Here is a 12,601-nt window from a genome sequence, read left to right on the forward strand (position 1 = left end):
ACAGCAACTAGCGTTGTTGGAGCCCGGGCTCTGCAGGTGGAGCAGAGTGTAGGCCGAAGCCTAATTGAACCGATTTCAAAAGTCACCTTTAACCCCCCCTCAGGGGTTACAAAGTAGAAGAGCCACAGCTTATGCAGCAGCAGTGCTGCGCAAGTCAAAGGTTGCTCTTGTAATTTTTCTCCTTGCACACGCTGAATGGAACACGTATAACATTTAGCCCTTTATACAGTCAAACTGTGTAATGGAGGCGAGAGTTCCCTTTGTAATGAGACGCAGCACAGGTGTCAAGAATCCCACCTTGGTGCTGGGTGCAGCCTCCCGAGCGTTGTTATTTGCTGTACAGGAGTCTGCGCTGTCGTGTTATCCCCTGGCCTAGCGCCGTTAGCGCTGCCCATCTTCTGGCATCATGTAATGTCGGCCGGTGCGGTTCGCGATGCCCATGAATCCCAGCCCCGCAGTGTCTTAACATTGTTAAAACACTGCGGGGCTGGGATTCAGGGCCTGGCGCAGCACATATGTTCGCCTCTCACACTCGGGTCCTTACACCCGCTTCAGACTGTGCGGCGTCATCTGATCCCTTATCGCATGCCACGGCCATGAAGCCGCACAGTCCGAAGAAGGCGGAAGGAGAGGAGGGACAGGCGAACTGATGCACTGATCCTGCCCATCAATCACACCCTCGCAGTCCCATTAAATAAGACAACGAGGGCTGTTGTGTGGGTCAGGGCGGCCGCAGAAGCGCAGCCAGCCAAACAATGATGCCAGAAGACGGGCAGCGTTACCAAGGAGCTTGTTGCGTGTGTCAATACAAAGTCAAATCACACCTGAGGGACGTTTTAATGGTCACAGAGGACACATTTTAGACGTGTTCACTTCAACATGGGCAAGGAGAATAAGTTTCTGAGCCACCTTGAACACATGCAGCATTACTGCTGTTCAAGGTAGCTGTAAAACATAGAAACACCTGGGGGAGGGGGGACAGGTTCCCTTCAATTTCAGTTCTTGTGTCTGCGTGGCGGTCGCAGGACACGTTGCCGGCTACACAGCAGGGGAACAGCTGGCGGTGCTGGACCCCACTGACACATTGGCTGGTGTTTTTCTCTGTGCAGCTAGCACATCTGGGCAAAAACTGGCGGTGTTAGAGCCCAGGGTCAGCAGGAGGAGCAGGGGGAGCGGAGTGTAGGCCAAAGCCTGCACTCGAGCAAGTTGAAAGGAAACCTTTAAACCCCCCCCCCCCAGGCGTTTGTAGCTGAAAGAGCCATTGTGTACAGCACTAATGCTGGAAAAGGTAAACTTAGCTCTTTTAATTATGGTCCTTGTACATGCGGAACCTAACATTTATGAAATGTGTCCCCACACAGCGTTAAACCGTCCGGTAGGTGGAACTTTCCTTTGTCGTGTGACGCAGCACAGCCATCATTTTTACCCCCTTGTCGCCGTTCGCCCCCTCCTCAGCGTTGTTTGAATCTGTCCCGGAGCCTGCGCTGTTAGGTTAGCCCATGGCCATGCACACATGTTGCGCTGCCCGTCTTCTGACCTCATTTGGTGTCAGGCTGGCTGCGCCTGTGCGGGTGCGCTGGCCGAGATCCCGCCTCGCAGTGTCGTCTAATGTAATCCCACCGCGGGCCTGTGATCCGTGCCCGTGCGCAGTGCATATCCTCTCCTCTCACTCCCCTCCCTACGGCTTTTTCAGACTGTGCGGTGTCACGGCCGTGGCATGCTATTAGGGACCAGCTGACATCGCACAGTCTGAAGAAGCCGTAGGGAGGGGAGTGAGAGGAGAGGATATGCACTGCGCACGGGCACGGATCACAGGCCCGCGGTGGGATTACATTAGACGACACTGCGAGGCGGGATCTCGGCCAGCGCACCCGCACAGGCGCAGCCAGCCTGACACCAAATGAGGTCAGAAGACGGGCAGCGCAACATGTGTGCATGGCCAAGGGCTAACCTAACAGCGCAGGCACCGGGACAGATTCAAACAACGCTGAGGAGGGGGCGCACGGCGCCAAGGGGGTAAAAATGATGGCTGTGCTGCGTCACACGACAAAGGAAAGTTCCACCTACCGGACGGTTTAACGCTGTGTGGGGACACATTTCATAAGTGTTTGGTTCAGCATGTGCAAGGAGCATCACGAAAAGAGGCACTTTTTCCCTTTGCATCATTACTGCTGCACAAGGTGGCTCCTTCAGTAACAAACGCCTGGGGGGGGGGGGGGTCAGGTTCCCTTACATTTAACTTGTTGTGCCTGCGTGGCGGTCGCAGTACACGTTGCCGTATACACAGCAGGGGAACAGCTGACGTTACTGAACCCCAATAACAGAGGAGGGACTGTTGACTGTGCGTACAGCACTTCTGGACGGCAACTGGCGGTGTTGGAGCCCAGGGACAGGTGGAGGAGGAGGAGGTTGGAGGAGGTAGGAGGGATTGCCACACACACAGCAGGGGAACAGCTGACGTTACTGAACCCCAATAACAGAGGAGGGACTGTTGACTGTGCGTACAGCACTTCTGGACGGCAACTGGCGGTGTTGGAGCCCAGGGACGGGTGGAGGAGGAGGAGGTTGGAGGAGGTTGGAGGAGGTAGGAGGGATTGCCACACACACAGCAGGGGAACAGCTGACGTTACTGAACCCCAATAACAGAGGAGGGACTGTTGACTGTGCGTACAGCACTTCTGGACGGCAACTGGCGGTGTTGGAGCCCAGGGACGGGTGGAGGAGGAGGAGGTTGGAGGAGGTTGGAGGAGGTAGGAGGGATTGCCACACACACAGCAGGGGAACAGCTGACGTTACTGAACCCCAATAACAGAGGAGGGACTGTTGACTGTGCGTACAGCACTTCTGGACGGCAACTGGCGGTGTTGGAGCCCAGGGACGGGTGGAGGAGGAGGAGGTTGGAGGAGGTTGGAGGAGGTAGGAGGGATTGCCACACACACAGCAGGGGAACAGCTGACGTTACTGAACCCCAATAACAGAGGAGGGACTGTTGACTGTGCGTACAGCACTTCTGGACGGCAACTGGCGGTGTTGGAGCCCAGGGACGGGTGGAGGAGGAGGAGGTTGGAGGAGGTAGGAGGAGGTAGGAGGGATTGCCACACACACAGCAGGGGAACAGCTGACGTTACTGAACCCCAATAACAGAGGAGGGACTGTTGACTGTGCGTACAGCACTTCTGGACGGCAACTGGCGGTGTTGGAGCCCAGGGACGGGTGGAGGAGGAGGAGGTTGGAGGAGGTAGGAGGAGGTAGGAGGGATTGCCACACACACAGCTGGGGAACAGCTGACGTTACTGAACCCCAATAACAGAGGAGGGACTGTTGACTGTGCGTACAGCACTTCTGGACGGCAACTGGCGGTGTTGGAGCCCAGGGACGGGTGGAGGAGGAGGAGGTTGGAGGAGGTTGGAGGAGGTAGGAGGGATTGCCACACACACAGCAGGGGAACAGCTGACGTTACTGAACCCCAATAACAGAGGAGGGACTGTTGACTGTGCGTACAGCACTTCTGGACGGCAACTGGCGGTGTTGGAGCCCAGGGACGGGTGGAGGAGGAGGAGGTTGGAGGAGGTTGGAGGAGGTAGGAGGGATTGCCACACACACAGCAGGGGAACAGCTGACGTTACTGAACCCCAATAACAGAGGAGGGACTGTTGACTGTGCGTACAGCACTTCTGGACGGCAACTGGCGGTGTTGGAGCCCAGGGACGGGTGGAGGAGGAGGAGGTTGGAGGAGGTTGGAGGAGGTAGGAGGGATTGCCACACACACAGCAGGGGAACAGCTGACGTTACTGAACCCCAATAACAGAGGAGGGACTGTTGACTGTGCGTACAGCACTTCTGGACGGCAACTGGCGGTGTTGGAGCCCAGGGACGGGTGGAGGAGGAGGAGGTTGGAGGAGGTTGGAGGAGGTAGGAGGGATTGCCACACACACAGCAGGGGAACAGCTGACGTTACTGAACCCCAATAACAGAGGAGGGACTGTTGACTGTGCGTACAGCACTTCTGGACGGCAACTGGCGGTGTTGGAGCCCAGGGACGGGTGGAGGAGGAGGAGGTTGGAGGAGGTTGGAGGAGGTAGGAGGGATTGCCACACACACAGCAGGGGAACAGCTGACGTTACTGAACCCCAATAACAGAGGAGGGACTGTTGACTGTGCGTACAGCACTTCTGGACGGCAACTGGCGGTGTTGGAGCCCAGGGACGGGTGGAGGAGGAGGAGGTTGGAGGAGGTTGGAGGAGGTAGGAGGGATTGCCACACACACAGCAGGGGAACAGCTGACGTTACTGAACCCCAATAACAGAGGAGGGACTGTTGACTGTGCGTACAGCACTTCTGGACGGCAACTGGCGGTGTTGGAGCCCAGGGACGGGTGGAGGAGGAGGAGGTTGGAGGAGGTTGGAGGAGGTAGGAGGGATTGCCACACACACAGCAGGGGAACAGCTGACGTTACTGAACCCCAATAACAGAGGAGGGACTGTTGACTGTGCGTACAGCACTTCTGGACGGCAACTGGCGGTGTTGGAGCCCAGGGACGGGTGGAGGAGGAGGAGGTTGGAGGAGGTAGGAGGAGGTAGGAGGGATTGCCACACACACAGCAGGGGAACAGCTGACGTTACTGAACCCCAATAACAGAGGAGGGACTGTTGACTGTGCGTACAGCACTTCTGGACGGCAACTGGCGGTGTTGGAGCCCAGGGACAGGTGGAGGAGGAGGAGGTTGGAGGAGGTAGGAGGAGGTAGGAGGGATTGCCACACACACAGCTGGGGAACAGCTGACGTTACTGAACCCCAATAACAGAGGAGGGACTGTTGACTGTGCGTACAGCACTTCTGGACGGCAACTGGCGGTGTTGGAGCCCAGGGACAGGTGGAAAAGCAGAGGAACACAATGTAGGCCGAAGCCTGAGAAAGTCGAAAGGGAACCTTTAACCCCCCCCCCAAGGCGTTTGTAGCTGAAAGAGCCAGCTTGTGCAGCACAAAAGATGCAAAAGGAAAAGGTGGCTCTTTTCATCATGCTCCTTGCAAACACAGAACTAAACACTTATAAAATGTGTCCCCTGCAACCGTAAAACCGTCCCGGAGGTGGGACTTTCCTTCGTAATGTGACGCAGCCCAGCCGTCATTCCTACCCCCCCGGCGCCGCGCACCGGCTCCTCAGCGTTGTTTTATTCCGTCAAGGAGCCTGCGCTGTTATGTTATCCCGTGGCCAGGCACACTTAGCGCTGCCCGTCTTCTGGCATCATTTGGTGTCTGGATGGCTGCGCCTGTGCGGCCGCGCTGGCAGAGAGCCCGCCTCGCAGTGTCTTCTGATTTAATCCCACTGGGGGCCTGGGATCCATGGACATGCGCAGTGCATATCTGAACCTCCACCTCTCACTCATCTCCCTATGGCTTCTTCAGACTGTGCGGTGTCACGGCCGTGGCATGCTGTTAGGGACCAGCTGACACCGAACAGTCTGAAGAAGCCATAGGGAAATGAGTGAGAGGTGGAGGTTCAGATATGCACTGCGCATGTCCATGGATCCCAGGCCCCCAGTGGGATTAAATCAGAAGACACTGCGAGGCGGGCTCTCTGCCAGCGCGGCCGCACAGGCGCAGCCATCCAGACACCAAATGATGCCAGAAGACGGGCAGCGCTAAGTGTGCCTGGCCACGGGATAACATAACAGCGCAGGCTCCTGGACGGAATAAAACAACGCTGAGGAGCCGGTGCGCGGCGCCGGGGGGGTAGGAATGACGGCTGGGCTGCGTCACATTACGAAGGAAAGTCCCACCTCCGGGACCGTTTTACGGTATCAGTGGACACATTTTATAAGTGTTAAGTTCTGCGTGTGCAAGGAGCTAAACAAAAATAGCTACCTTTTCCTTGGGCAGCATTACTGCTGCACAAGGTGGCTCTTTCAGTAACAAACGCCTTGGGGGGGGGGGGACAGATTCCCTTACATTTCAGTTGTTGTGTCAGCGTGGCGGTCGCATGACACATTGCCGGCTACACAGCTGGGGATCAGCTGACGTTACTGAAACCCAATAACACTGGGTCGTATGTTTTGACTGTGCAGACGGCACGTCTGAGCCTCAACTGGCGGTGTTGGAGCCCAGGAATTTAAGTTCAGGTGGTAGAAAGATGAACACAACAGGAGACCTGGATAACGTATACAGTGACCTAATTATTCAATCAGGAGGAGGAGTGGCAAATTCCGGCGAGATCCAGGCCTTGTTCATTTTCAGGAAAGTAAGCCGGTCAACGTTATCGGAGGATAGTCGCATGCGACGGTCAGTTAGTACACCACCTGCAGCACTAAAGACACGTTCCGATAATACACTGGCCGCAGGGCAAGACAGCACCTCCAATGCATACTGGCTTAGCTCTGGCCATGTATCCAGCTTTGAGACCCAAAACTTGAAAGGGGAAGAGCCGTCTGGGAGTACAGCAAGAGGGCAAGACATGTAGTCTGTCACCATCTGACGGAACCGTTGCCTCCTGCTGACTGGAGCCGTCTGTGATGGTGTAGACTTTTGTGGCGGGCACAGAAAACTGTGCCACAGTTCGGCCATACTGGTCTTGCCTTGGGCAGAGGCACTGCTTCTGCTCCCTCTTTGTGCAGAGCCTCCACCACGGCCTGGACGCACTGAGCTGCTTTGGAATGCACTAGCAGCACTTCTCTCAGTTGGAATGGAGAAGATGATGGAATTGACCAGTGTGTCTTGGTACTCCCGCATTTTTCGCTCCCGGTTCAACGGTGTGATGAGGCTTTCTACGTTGTCCCGGTAGCGAGGATCGAGGAGGGTGAACACCCAATAATCAGACATGTTGAGAATGTGGGCGATGCGGCGGTCGTTTCTCAGGCACTGCAGCATGTAATCCACCATGTGCTGCAGACTGCCAACTGCCCAAGAAACGCTGTCCCCTGCTGGAGGCGTGATCTCTGCCCGCTCGTCATCACCCCACCCTCGCTGTACACACTGAGTACTGGACAATTGTGTAACTCCCTCCTCTGGACGGATGTCTTCCTCCTCCATTGACTCCTCCTCATCCTCCTCACAAACGGTCCCCTGCCTACGCGTTTGTGAGGAACCACGTGGCGCTGACTGTCCAGAAGATGATGGAAATGGTGAATCCTCATCCTCCACCTCTTCCACAACATCATCCCTTAGCGCTTGCAGTGATTTTTCAAGCAGGCAGATAAGGGGGACAGTCATGCTGACTAGTGCATCATCTGCACTCGCCATCCGCGTGGAATAATCAAAGGGACGCAAAACCTGGCAGACGTCATTCATAGTGGCCCACTCTGTGGTTGTGAAGTCTGTACGGCGCTGACTGCGACTTTTTTGCGCCTGAAGCAGCTGGTACTCCATTACAGCTTGCTGCTGCTCACACAACCGCTCCAACATATGTAACGTGGAATTCCACCTGGTAGGTAGGTCACATATGATGCGATGTTCCGGCAGGCGGTGTCGGCGCTGCAGAGCCGCAATGCGCGCTTTTGCCGTGCTGGAACGCCGCAAGTGAGCACACTCTAGGCGGACCTTGTGCAGCAGTGCATCAAGATCCGGATAGTCCCTCAAAAAGCTCTGCACGACCAAATTGAGCACATGTGCCAGACATGGGATGTGAGTGAGGTTGCCGAGGCCCAGAGCTGCCACCAGATTTCGGCCATTATCACACACTACCATGCCTGGCTGGAGATTCGCTGGCACAAACCACACATCGCTCTCCTGCTTGATGGCATTCCAGAGCTCCTGCGCTGTGTGGCTACGATTCCCCAAGAAAATTAATTTCAAGACGGCCTGTTGACGTTTGGCCACGGCTGTGCTCATGTCGGTCGTAACAGGTACACGTTCATCACGGGTCCATGTGGAGGTGGACTGTGACGGCTCCTGCAGCGATGATTCTGAGGAACTGGTGTAAGAGGAGGAGTCAATGCGTACAGAATGGATTCCTGCAATCCTTGGAGTGGGCAGGACACGTCCTGCGCCACTCGCACGGTCTGTACCCGGCTCAACGACATTAACCCAATGGGCAGTGAGGGAAAGGTATCGCCCCTGTCCATGTTGACTGGTCCACGCATCGGTGGTGAGGTGGACCTTGCTACTGACGGCGTTCAGTAGCGCGTGTTTTATGTGTCCCTCCACATGCTTCTGCAGGGCAGGGACGGCTTGCCTGCTGAAGTAAAAGCGGCTGGGCACATTGTACTGTGGGACTGCCAATGACATCAAGTCACGGAAGCTGTCAGTCTCCACCAGCCTGAATGACAGCATTTCCAGTGACAGAAGTTTGGCAATGCCTGCAGTCAGAGCCTGTGCTCGTGGGTGGTTTGACGAGAAAGGCCGCCTTTTCTCCCATGCCTGTACTACCGATGGCTGTAGACTGGGCTGGGAGTGTGTGGATGACTGGGAAAGTGGCGCTGCGGGTGGAATTACAGCGGGTCTCTGGACAACAGGGGCAGAGGTTCTTCCACGGCGATCCTGGGAGGACGCCGAACCAGCTGCGTGTGAGGTAGAGGAAGAGGCAACACGAGCTGAAGAGGTGGTAGCTGCCGCTGTTGGTTGGCCTACCTCTTCAGTGTGTTTTTCTAACTCCGCCGGGTGCCTGTTGCGCACATGTTTCCACATGTTGGAGGTATTGAGGTTGCTGACATTTTTCCCTCTTTTGACTTTTTGATGACACACGTTGCATCTGACATAGCAAATGTCATCTGCAACTGTGTCAAAAAAGGACCAGGCACTGCAAGTCTTGGGAGCGCCCTTTTTGGCTTTTGGAAGAGACATGCTCCTAACGGGTGCCAAAGCGGAGGCTGCAGGATCCGCAGTCTTCCCCCTCCCTCTCCCTCTTTGGGCCGTACGGGGAATCTCTTCCTCAGAGCTGCTCCCACCACCTTCCTGTCCCTCACGCCAAGATGGGTCGAGGACCTCATCATCTACACTACCCTCTGCCCCCAACTGCTCCTCCTGGGTAGTCTCAGCAGCAGAGCACGCACCAGTAAGTGGCACCTGAGTGTCATCATCAGCTGATGCGGCCTGCGATGTGGTGACCGGAGCCACTGGCCCACCCGCCTCTTCAGAGGAAGACAGAAAAAGCTGTTGGGCATCACTGCACCCTGCCTCTTCTTCCATTTCTCCAATGCTGCTTGGCTGGCCCCCTGTTTCCAAGCCAAGAGATTCAGAGAACAGAAGTAGAGACGGCTCCTGTCCTGGGCTCTCTGTCTGCCTGGGCAATTTGGCAGGTGGTGAAGAGACAGATGGCTGCTCTCCAGTGCTCTGTGTCTGAGAGGATGTGGCACTAATGGAAGTTGATGCATTAGCTGCCATCCATCCGACAACAGCTTCAATTTGTTCTTCACGCAGCAGCGGTGTACGGCGCTCGGACACAAAGCTTCGCATGAACGACTGTTGCCTGGTGAAAGTGGGTGCTGATGAGTCACCGGTGCCCGCAGCAGGCACAGAATCCCCACGTCCCCTCCCTGCTCCGCGACGGCTCCCACGCCCCCGTGCCTTACTCACTGCCTTCTTCATCTTGGTTGACTGATAAAGATAAGCAGAAAAGTACTAACGGATTTGTGTGCTTATTCCTGAGCAACTCCTCCTAACAGGTATAAGAAGCACTAATTATCTAAAGTGTGGACTAGACTTTAATATGAGCTAATGTGGCCTACAGAAATGTAAAGTGGTGTAACTGGTGTGTTTGGTGAACTTTATTATTTATTTATTTTTTGGGGGCTGAGCTGACAACAGATAGAGCTGCAGTCACACGGAGACCGTGCAGACAGACGTAAACGGCGCTACAAGGCCCAAAAACCCTCCTCTACTTTATCCTATGTAGTGTTTTTCCACAAATTAGCTGGAGACGGGTGGAAAGACACTAATAGGATTTTTTTGAATAAATTAGCAGCAGACTACACTATTTGGAAAAAAAAGAAAATTGATTTGGCGGTATGACGCAGTGAAAAACCCTGAGCTGGAGACAACCAGGCTATAGCTGCTCACAGATTACAGGGCGAGCTGCAGTCACACGGAGACCGTGCAGACAGCCGTAAACGGCGCTGCAAGGCCCAAAAACCCTCCTCTACTTTATCCTATGTAGTGTTTTTCCACAAATTAGCTGGAGACGGGTGGAAAGACACTAATAGGATTTTTTTAAATTAATTAGCAGCAGACTACACTACTTTGAAAAAAAAGAAAATTGATTTGGCGGTATGACGCAGTGAAAAACCCTGAGCTGGAGACAACCAGGCTACAGCTGCTCACAGATTACAGGGCGAGCTGCAGTCACACGGAGACCGTGCAGACAGCCGTAAACGGCGCTGCAAGGCCCAAAAACCCTCCTCTACTTTATCCTATGTAGTGTTTTTCCACAAATTAGCTGGAGACGGGTGGAAAGACACTAATAGGATTTTTTAAAATAAATTAGCAGCAGACTACACTACTTTGAAAAAAAAGAAAATTGATTTGGCGGTATGACGCAGTGAAAAACCCTGAGCTGGAGACAACCAGGCTATAGCTGCTCACAGATTACAGGGCGAGCTGCAGTCACACGGAGACCGTGCAGACAGCCGTAAACGGCGCTGCAAGGCCCAAAAACCCTCCTCTACTTTATCCTATGTAGTGTTTTTCCACAAATTAGCTGGAGACGGGTGGAAAGACACTAATAGGATTTTTTTGAATAAATTAGCAGCAGACTACACTACTTGGGAAAAAAAAAAAAAAAAGGAACAGTATGAGGCAATGAACCACCCTCCCTGAACTGAATACAACCAACTATGGATGGCCTATGTGGCTGCACTCAGACTGGAGACTGGGCTGCACTCACACACACACACACACAGACCCTGCAGATCGCTGTGAAAACAGCGCTACAAGGCAAAAGCAAGGTGAATAGTAGGTGAACACAGCGGTTGCTAAATTAGCCTTTGGAAAGCACAAAGAAGCAAAAAGCTATCTCTAAACTGTCCCTCAGTCAGCAAACAGCGTCCTGTCACTAACTGAATTCACAGCAGAGTGATCGCAAAATGGCGCCAGCGACTTTTAAACTGCATCATGACATCATTACACCAGCCAATCACAGCCTTGCCAGTAGTTTCATGCCCTCCATGCTAAACAGGATGTGCCCACACTTGGAATCAATCTCATTGGCTGAATTTCTGCTTTTTGAATCTTAGAACTTCCGATTCCGGTATCCGATACGCGGCAAGTATCGGAATCCCGGTATCGGAATTCCGATACCGCAAGTATCGGCCGATACCCGATACTTGCGGTATCGGAATGCTCAACACTAATCACAAACCACATAAAAATAGAGTCATGGCTTGGTGCCATCTCCTCAGCTGTTACACAGGATTCTGATCTCTTGTCAGACAGGGAGATACTGGTGTCTGTTGTACCATGCAACTCAAAACAACCACCACAAAATGCTATATTAAAAATTTGAGGAAAAAAACATTTTCCAGCAGTGTTATAAAAGTTTACCAGAAATATGCAGTAAATTTAACTTACAACTCAATGAGAAGTGTCTTAGATGTATATAATTATTAACAGTAGGTGGTAGATCCAGCACAAGGCAACGTTCCTTTAAAAAGATCCGTGGTTCAGTGTCAAAGCTTATGCATTTCAGAAACATTGTAGGCAGATTGGCTCGAATTGTGTACTCTTCTAGTTTTTAACATAGACAGTAAATAATCATACTATCGGCTGGGTCTATAGCTTAAATAACAAGATCAAATGTCTCAGGCTACATAATATAATTGCCGTAACTCTGTAATACTAAAAATACTGTAACGTACAGCTCCTCATAGCCTACATCCTGTATCCTCACATCTGGATAAGTCAATATTTTTATGGGTCGTGTAGAAAAGCAGAGACCCGTGTCGCACATGCAAGTGACGATTCGCTTGACTATCCCAGGATGCACTGGGGTTCTCAAAAGAAGCGTCATCAAAGAGGAAGTAGTAGAAAATAATAAAGCTTTTATTTATAGTAGTGATGGAAATTCATGGATTTTTTCATTAAAGTTCATTAGAAAAGAGTTTAGATTATGATAGCAAATAGATAGGCATTTAGAAGTAAAATACATTTTAGATCGGACCACCCTTTTTAAGGATCATCATTTTGTCTAATCAACATTGCTATATTCAATATTACAAAATAAATTATTTTAACTAGAAGACTTACCTCTGCTCATTAGCAGGAACCAGCAATAGTTGTCATTTGTCATGATTTATGCTTCCAAGTGTGCCCTCTTGATCTTCTCTGCTTTCATTTGATGGTCCATACATTTTCTTACCTCCTATTTTTACACTTACGTGAGTACGATGTTGTTTCGTGACTAATAAGGTTCCATTCATTCATTGTATAGGATTATCGCCTTGATTACGTGTTCTGATTATCCCAGCTTGGTGTGACAACGCTTCTGATTCTCTACTCCAGATTCTGTCCTATTATCTGGCATTTGAATGTACTCTGCCCACCTGCCCTTAACAATTTGCTAAAAACAATTCAAAGACCACTTCACAATTCAACCTCTTTTCACAGTTTAGCCAGCTGTCACTGTACTATTGGAGACTACTGTGGTCACGCTCCTAAAATCTACCTACTCCTGTCT

General features: G+C 52.4%; 1 protein-coding gene across 1 annotated transcript in view; it reads left to right on the forward strand.

The window, feature by feature from the left end:
- Window positions 1–12,601, forward strand: part of FHIP1A (FHF complex subunit HOOK interacting protein 1A) — a 432,446-nt gene that overhangs the window by 349,705 nt on the left and 70,140 nt on the right. The window lies entirely within an intron of this gene.

Source organism: Ranitomeya variabilis, chromosome 1 (assembly GCF_051348905.1).
Source record: "Ranitomeya variabilis isolate aRanVar5 chromosome 1, aRanVar5.hap1, whole genome shotgun sequence".
NCBI classification, from domain to species: domain Eukaryota; kingdom Metazoa; phylum Chordata; class Amphibia; order Anura; family Dendrobatidae; genus Ranitomeya; species Ranitomeya variabilis.